The sequence below is a fragment of the Echinops telfairi genome, unplaced genomic scaffold, assembly GCF_000313985.2.
Source record: "Echinops telfairi isolate 266 unplaced genomic scaffold, ASM31398v2 ScPeMD7_18;HRSCAF=68, whole genome shotgun sequence".
Taxonomy (NCBI): domain Eukaryota; kingdom Metazoa; phylum Chordata; class Mammalia; order Afrosoricida; family Tenrecidae; genus Echinops; species Echinops telfairi.
The window spans coordinates 46,573,207-46,581,677 of record NW_022103915.1 but is presented as its reverse complement, the minus strand read 5'-3'; positions in this window follow the sequence as shown (position 1 = coordinate 46,581,677).

The following is an 8,471-nucleotide window of genomic DNA, read 5'->3' as shown; positions in this document are numbered from 1 at the left end:
GAAGACGCACGGGCGGCGCGGTGTGGGCGGTTTGGGAGGAGGGGCGAGGAGAGTCGCCAGGCCTTGGGCGGTTCCCAGCAGGGGGCTTACGTATTCTAGAAATTTCTAAGAAACCTGTTGGATGAGACAGTCAAGGCAGGACGGAAGTCAGGCTTTTAGCGTAATGCCTATTAATTTTTCGCCCTGCTCATTCATCTCCTCCAGTCTTAAATTTTTAGGCACACTGGATTTTAAATGCCTGAATCTTCTCAAGAATTGCCAGACATCCCACCCCTACACCCACCTACTCTTACCCTGTGTTATAAATACTCCCAGCTGTCCAGCACTTCGGTTGGCAGGCAACAAGCACTGGAGAGGAATCCTGCTCAGGCTCAGAGGCCTGTGTATTTGCCCGTTTTGCATGCGCTTCGCCAGTTGAATGAATACACAAAGAGGTATCAGAATGCGGTGCCTGCAGACCCCTGGACCAAAGCCCTTTGATTCTGGAACACGGACTTGATGGTCAGTCAGCGCAGAGACGTTGCAAGGGTGGTCAGCTGTGGGGACATGGAGCCACACAGCAAAGCATAAGACATTCACCTCCAAGTCATCGTGTTTGGTACTGAGGCCCGGGAGGCGGGCAGGGTGCAACATGTGGGAGAGAATGTTGGTTTCCAAGCCCAATTAGCTTTGGGGTTATGGGGGCCCAAGTTAGACTGCAAATATCATCCAAAGTTAAAGACCAGTTGGCGGTAACATGCTATTCAAATCTTGGCATGAACACATGGGATTATACAATCGGGCCTTTCGAGAATGGACAAGAGAATATGTCGTTCTTGAAGAAGATACGTTAGAAATAGCAGAGGAAGGATAAGGGAGAGCGGCGGTCCCTTGAGAAGACAGTAAGTAGGGGGGCGGAAGGTGCCTTGGGGACCATAAGGCAAATCGAAGGAAGTTACTAGACCCTGAAGACAAGCTTCCCTCTTCATTGTGGTGGGATGGCTTCGCTCATTATTCATCAGAGGGTTCTCCTTCCCAGCTCCCCGATTTACATTTGCATGATCTAATGCAGCATGGCCTCAGAACTGTGATACCAAGGTTGAGCTGACAGGCATGGTTTTCTATTTTAAAAAGCATATATATTTTTAAAAGATGCTCTGGTGGCACAGTGGGCTAAGCATTGGGGTGTTAATCACAAGGTTGGCAGTTCAAAGCCCCCAGCCACTCCATGGGAGAAAGATGAGGCTGTCTGCTTCTGTAAAGAGTTAGAGACAGTAACCGGATACGAGTATGGCAGGGGAGGGTGGGAGGGAATGGGAAGCTAACAAGGAGTATGAGAAGAAACTTCACAAATTGATTGTGGTGATGATTCTTAATATGTCTGAATGATTAAATTGTATGATATGTGAAAACTATGATAATAAAACTATATTTTAATATTAAAAAAGAGTTACAGTCTCAGAAACCCACAGGGACAGTTCGACTCTGTCCTCTAGGGTCACCATGAGCCAGCATTGATTCAACATTAGTGAGTTCATGCACTTGAAAAGTATGATCTTTGGGATCATGCAAATTCTTTTCGGGGCACAAGCTTCTAGAAACCGATGAGCCTCTTGACATATCTGTGCAACACATTTAAACTTATTCTCACAAACTCTTATTAAGCATGACTTCAGAAGGATAATTTGGCACTGCTGGGTGCCTGAAGTCATCTATAAGAAGAGGGTGTCAAGAGCCCCCCCCCCCCCCCAAGTCTGATGGGGAAAACAGTGACTGCATTATTACAAAGCACTTTTTCAAAATGACCTGCTGTGGAGAGATCTGTGACTTCTCTATATTTGCAATCCTTATATATTTTTTTCCTTGTCATGGTCATGCTGGGGAATTTAGTCAGCAAAATATTGGCACAAGGTGGTTATCTCATAAATACAGAGTTCTCAGTGCAGGACACTGGGCTGTCCTTACGGGAAGGGTAGTACAGTTGTGGCCAAGGGGGCTGTTGCTGCCCTGGTCACTTTCCCGTTGGAAAATGCGGGGGGCCTTGGTCACCAGGAAGGAGCATAGTGGTAGTGTGTTGGGCTGCTAACCGCAAGGTCGGTGGTGGAAACCACCAGCCACCTCTGCGCAAGAAAGACTGAACTTGCTGATCCACAGTCTCGGAAATTCACAGGGGCAGTTCTACCCTGTCCCAGGTCATTATGAATCAGAAGGGATTTGATGGCAGATTTTCTAAAGTGGCCACTAGGAGGCACTGTCAGCCAGAGATAGACCGGGTCATCCCCTTCAAGTCTGGACAAAACTCAAAACCGAACTCACCACCCTTTTCAACTCATAAAAGAGACAGCAAACACCCGGTTGTTAGGTGCCATCGAGTTGAGTACAATAGAATGAAACCCTGCTTCCTGCACCACCCCCACAGTTCTGCTGGAGCCCACGGTGGCAGCCACTGCTGGACTGTCCACCTCGGGACCAGAGCTCCGGGGAACAGCAGGCCGGGAACAGCAGGCCGAGCTCAGTCAGTCCCTAACCATGAGGAGCAGGGCCGAAGCAAGTTCTCCCTCAAGCGGACGGTAGACTTTGTCAGACTTTTGAACTATGTATTGTCATTGATCACAAAATTAAAGTCAAGTTAGTTTCAAGGCCACCTTCTTCTCTCATGGCTGGAGAGAGAAGTTTGATGACACCTGAGAAAAACCTTTCTTGAATTTGGTAGTTGAAGGCTGTGGAGATAAGAAGCCTGATGCATTGGGGGTAGGAGGCATCGAGATTTTATGGTAAAGAAAACTAGGCAGGCAGGTGTGAAGAACACTCCGCTGGGACCTCAGGGATGTGAGCTTTGACCTATCTAGGCTATACAAGTTAGTTTTGTGGCCTCCAGCAGGTCTCTAACCACCTCTGGACTCTTGTCTCATACAAAGTAACTATGGGATCAGATGTTTGTTTCTGTGCAATAATAAGAACTTATCTCCTTTGCAAAAGTGTCCACATGGTATTCACTGAAAGTGTTTGCCACCCTCAAAATGATAAAACGAGTCGAAAGGGCATGGACATTGTCCTCAAGCAGGGAAAGAAGACAGAAAGCAGAGTAAAGCGCGCTAGAAGTGGCAGTAACTGTCAGTCTTTGAACCAGCAGAAACTCAAAGGACTTTGTATGCAGCCAAGCTTAGAGCCCAGCTTCTGTGTTTGCCAGGAGAGGAAGTGATTTCTTTCGATTTTAGGATGAAATAATGCATCAAATGGTCTGTTCAAATGAAACGCAAAGTAGTTAAGGTTCTTAATGTCATTCCGGAGCAAGGGGAATGTTGAAGGCTATGATGCCCAGAGTGACTGTGCCTCTGGGGTGTTACTGATGAGAACCGGAGGTGTCTGCATTTGCACCTTTCTCATTCCCCGCTGTGGAGGGATTTCCGACCCACAGTGACCCCATAGGATGGTATAAACCTGCCCTTGTGGATTTCCAAGGCTGTAACTCTTTATAGGACAAGAAAGGCTCATCTTTCTTTCTCGAAAGGGCTGTTGATTTGGGACTGCGGACGTTGTGGTTAGCAGCCTAACATGTAACCAACCCACTAAGCCATCAGCACTCTTTATTGATACCTTTACCAATAAATGTTTATTAAGTACCTACTGTGTGTCCGTAGGTGAGAGATGGGGCTTTCTACTTCAGTAAACAGTTACCAGCCTTGGAACCCGCAGGGGCAGTTCTACCCTGTTCTATAGGGTCGCTATGAGTCAGCATGGACTCATTGACTGTGAGTTTGGTTTGGATTGTGTTCTGGACAAGGGACCCAGCTACTGTAGATGTAAAACAAAGTTCCTGTTGTGGTACTTACATAATCTGTTGTCAATCTGAGAGTATTAACAGTGAAGGGGTGGAGTTTAGCCTGTCAATCAGATCACAGCTTGATGACCTCATTTGAAAGCCCTAAGGAGATAAATAGCTCGCTGGAGGCGGGATACACACTCACTCTGAGAAACATTCCTGTTGGCAAGACATATGGAGCTACACTAGAGCCCTGGAGCTGAAGAAGCCACGTGGAGACCCCTGCCAGCACTGAGATGCCTCTATCACCACTGGATCCACAAGACTTCCCACCCACTGGCCTGTGATCTTCCTGCATTCGGTGTCATTGCATGTGTCTCCTGAGTCTGAGGAAGAATTTAATAGATTGGTATTGGACATATGGGGTAATATGGACTTATGGACTTGATTTGGACTAGGGTGGGATGTTTTCTCAGTATTCAACTGCTCTTGTATATAAAGCTCTTTCTTATACACATGAGTGTCTATGGATGTGTTTCTCTAGTCTACCCAGATTAACACACCTGTCCTCAAGAGATTTATGTGTGTCTTATTTACCTAGTGCTGCTGTAAGAGAAATAACACAGTGGGTGTCTTAAATATGTTTCTTTTCTCACAGTTTATGAGGCTGGAAGTCCTAATTCAAGGTGCCCGCTCTAGGGGCAAGCTCTGTGGGAAGGTCCTTGTTCTGTGGTTCCCTGGTGATCTGTCTTCATGTGATATGGTCTCTATCTTTCCCATCTCTACCTCTTTATTTCTAATCTGAATATATATACATATAATATACATACAAGTACACACACTATTAAAATACACCTTCTGAGTTGGGCTACTAACTTCTAGGAGTAGAAAGCCTCCTCTTTCTTTCAAGGAGCAGCTACGCACACATAGTTACAGTTTTAGAAACTCACAGGGGTAGTTCTACTTTGTCCAACAGAGTCTCGATGAATCGGAACTGACTCAATGGCAGTGGATTTTTGAGTATGTGGGTATGACCTCTTGACATAACCGAGGAAACTCATCCCAAAAGGGATTATAACTGCAGGTATAAACTCCTAACCAAATTCACTGTGGAGTCCAACTCATAGAGACTCTGTATAGGACAGAGTAGGGCTGCCCTGTGGGTTTCTGAGACTTAAATCGATTTCTGAGACTTAAATCGATTTCCCAAGGCTGTACATCTTTACTGGAATAGACAGCCTCATCCTTTTCCCAAAGAGTGGGTGGTGGTTTCGAATTGCTGAACTTTCGGTTAGTAGCTCAACTCATAACCCGCTATGCCACCGGGCTTAGTATTTACATCTATTTTGAGGACATACAATTCAATCCACAACAATACCTATGGATTGAAACTACCCAGTGGGAAAAAGACGAGGATTTCAGCTCCCATCAAGATTTACAGCCTTAGGAACCCAGAGAGACAGTTCTGCTCTGTCCTATAGTGTCACTACATGTATCTGTGTAGTTGATAATAATAAAAGATAAACTCATAACGTTTCATAGGTGGACAAGTATATGGTAAAAATAAAGAAGGTGGAAGTAATATTGGGAATGGGGATGCATGGAAGTTTGCTATTATCTAGAGTAGTCAGTTGAACCTAATTTTTCATATCATAGGCATTTTGAAAACATTCTACAAGTTTACTTTCTGTAATGCTCTTTCCTTGGTTTTATTCTTCACATTTGGAAATTTCATATGGATTTATCTCTGAGTTCACTAAGAGTTGCCTTGTTTTGTATCCAAAGTCCAAATTACAAGAAGCTAATGAAGTTTTAATTCAAGAAATTGTGGCTTTCAGGTCTACCTCTGGAAATTCTCTTTTAGTTTAGTTTCTAATATATTTGCAATATTTATCTTAATATCTTTGTTAATGATAATATCTGGGTCATCTGTGGGTATTCTTCCATCGTTTCCTGTTTGGCTTGACTAGTCTAGCCTTTTTGCATGCCTAGCAGTCATTTTATAATACAATGAGCATTGTGTGTAAAAAAGAAATCGTAAAGGCTGAGGTTACTATGTTCCCACAGAGCAGGTTCACCTTTTGTCTTATGCTGGGTTCTTTAAAGAAGCAAAACCAATGGCATTTGTGCGTGTGTGTGCGTGTGTGTGTGTGTGTGTGTGTGTGTGTGTCTAGCAAATGGGTTTTAGAAATGGACAAGTCCAGTCAGGTTCTAAGTTCATGGGTTAAACATTAGGCTGGAGGCTTCTCCTGATTCACTTAGCTATGGGGACTGATGAGAGGCAGGAAACCCACAGGCTGGTGACTATAGGGGCAGATAAATTCAAAATTGGCAGCTCAGATGACAGGTTGCTGAGGACTCCCAGGACTGGCAGGCAATATGGCAGATCACTGGCTCAAATCCAAAGAACTGAAGGTCAATGAGTCAGATGCAGGATCCAGACCCGCAAAACACTTCCCTAAAGCATCCATTTATATTGGAAGCAAACCACACTCCTGAGACAATTAATTGCATCAGAGCTCTGACCTGATGCATTCTGTCCTAATCTTAGCCTATTAAGGAGATTTACAACTACCTGATTGTCTGTGATTACATTGTGTTAAGTCATGAGGTATTTTTAGATGTTAACTGCCAAAATACTGAGAATCCTGGCCCAGCCAAGGTGACACAAAATATCAACCATCACACCTTTCCTCTGTTAAGCTGCTAGGATGAAGAGTTGATCTCACATCATCCCAGTAAGAAACGGAGTGATGGATGAGTTGACATTTTAGTTAGACTCAAACCACCTCTGATTTAAATTGTCTTGGGAATGAAACATGTCATTTAATTGCTTTAGGCCCTCTCTTGCTGTTGAAGAGGTTCCAACTCATGGTGACCCTATGTGTTTCATATCAGAATGGCACATACAACTTGCAATGGCTTGATTTTTCAAAGATAGATCACCAGGTCTTTCTTTTGCGGTACCTTTTAGGTGCCTCTACTAGCCAACAATCTTGGGTTAGTAGCCACGCACTTAACATTTGCACCACCCAATACTCCTCAAATATCCTGTGGACAATTCATGTATTTGGACGACCTCAAGAGTCAAATCCATCACGGCAAGTCATAGAAGTATCAAAAGATTCATGGGTTTTCTTTAGATCACAAGGGTTCTTTGATCTCTGTCAAGTCTTATAGTCAACCAGTGTGAGTTTGGCAAATGCTTTCATAGAAGAAAACTACAAGCAGTATGTATGTGCTCATCTAGTAGGAGTTCCAATATCTCTGGAATTTTAGTTTATCTCATTGAAGCACTCTATTTATAGTTGTTGCAGCAAGTAACTATGACCTGCTGACACCAACTCTAGTCTACCTGGAATTAAAAGCTATTACTTATTTAAAAATATAATCCAACATAAATAATTAAAGAAAGATCACAATTGTCTTTAAAATATTTTAAAATAAAAGTCACTACAAACACTTGTGGAACAAAGCTAGAGCAGTATTTACCGGCAAACTATATCTTAGAAAAGGAGAACAAATACCAAACGAGCTTCTGACCTCACTAAGTCAGAAAAGGCAAGAATAGAGCCAAAGAAAGGATGAACATGGCACAAGAAAAAAAGGGAAGGGAAAATGCATGTGCATCAAGTCTCAGATGAATCCCCTCTTCCCGCAGACCAGGGATGTGATCACCTTGTTACCATGCAGAGTGCACTGGAAAGTGGATTACTGCATACGGACTTAGGTTAAAATCTAACATCTTGTCATTGGATTTCTCTTATGACCCATTTTCAGTTTTAGTTTTTAATATTTTCTGATTTCTTTTTGACTAAGGCTTTATTTTATTATTGTTGTTGGCTTTTGGGGGTATGTTTTCCTGTATATGAAATCCAGGATAGGTAAATCTATAGAGACAGTAACTGGATTAATGGTTTCTTGGATGTATGGCAGGGAACATCACAGGGAAATGAAGAATGAACAACAATAAATACCAGAAAATGTTCTAAAATTTATTGAGGTATTGATTGTACACTCTTTTAATATGATTGAATTATTGAATTGTATGATATATGCATTATATGCCAATAGACTTTTTTAAAAAGGATACACAAAGAAATAATGAAGATAACAATGAAGGAATAAAAAATAAAACAATGGAAAAGATAAATTAAATCAGTTGCTGGAATGAAAAGGGGGGACATTCCTACCAAGCTTGCCTAAGTGAAAAGGGTTATGGGAGAATTCAAGAACAATGGTATGCCAGCTAATTAGATCTGTAGTTGGACCCACCCTTTCAGTGAGGGGCTGAATGCTAAGCCATTGTACCAGTAGGGCTCCATCCACTACGATGCCCTTCATCAAAAAGGTGGACAGTACCAAGGACAGTGTGGAGGACCCTCACACACTGCTGGAGAGACTGGAATAATGGTACAATCATTTTGGAAAACGGTTTGGTAATTCCTCAAAAATATAAGTAGTTCTGCTTTTAGGTAGATACCCAAAGGATTGCAAAACATATGACTACCTGACAAACTGCACACAAATATTCATAGCAGCATTATTCCTAAAGCCATCAAATACCCATCAATGATGAATGGACAAACAAAATGTGGTGTATCAATACAAGAGAGTTATTATTCAGCCAAGAAAGCAAATGGCATACTGATAACCTGCCGTGACGTGGACATGAAGCTAGTGCACTCAGTGAAGGAAGCCAAAGGCACACAGCCACATGTTGTATGGT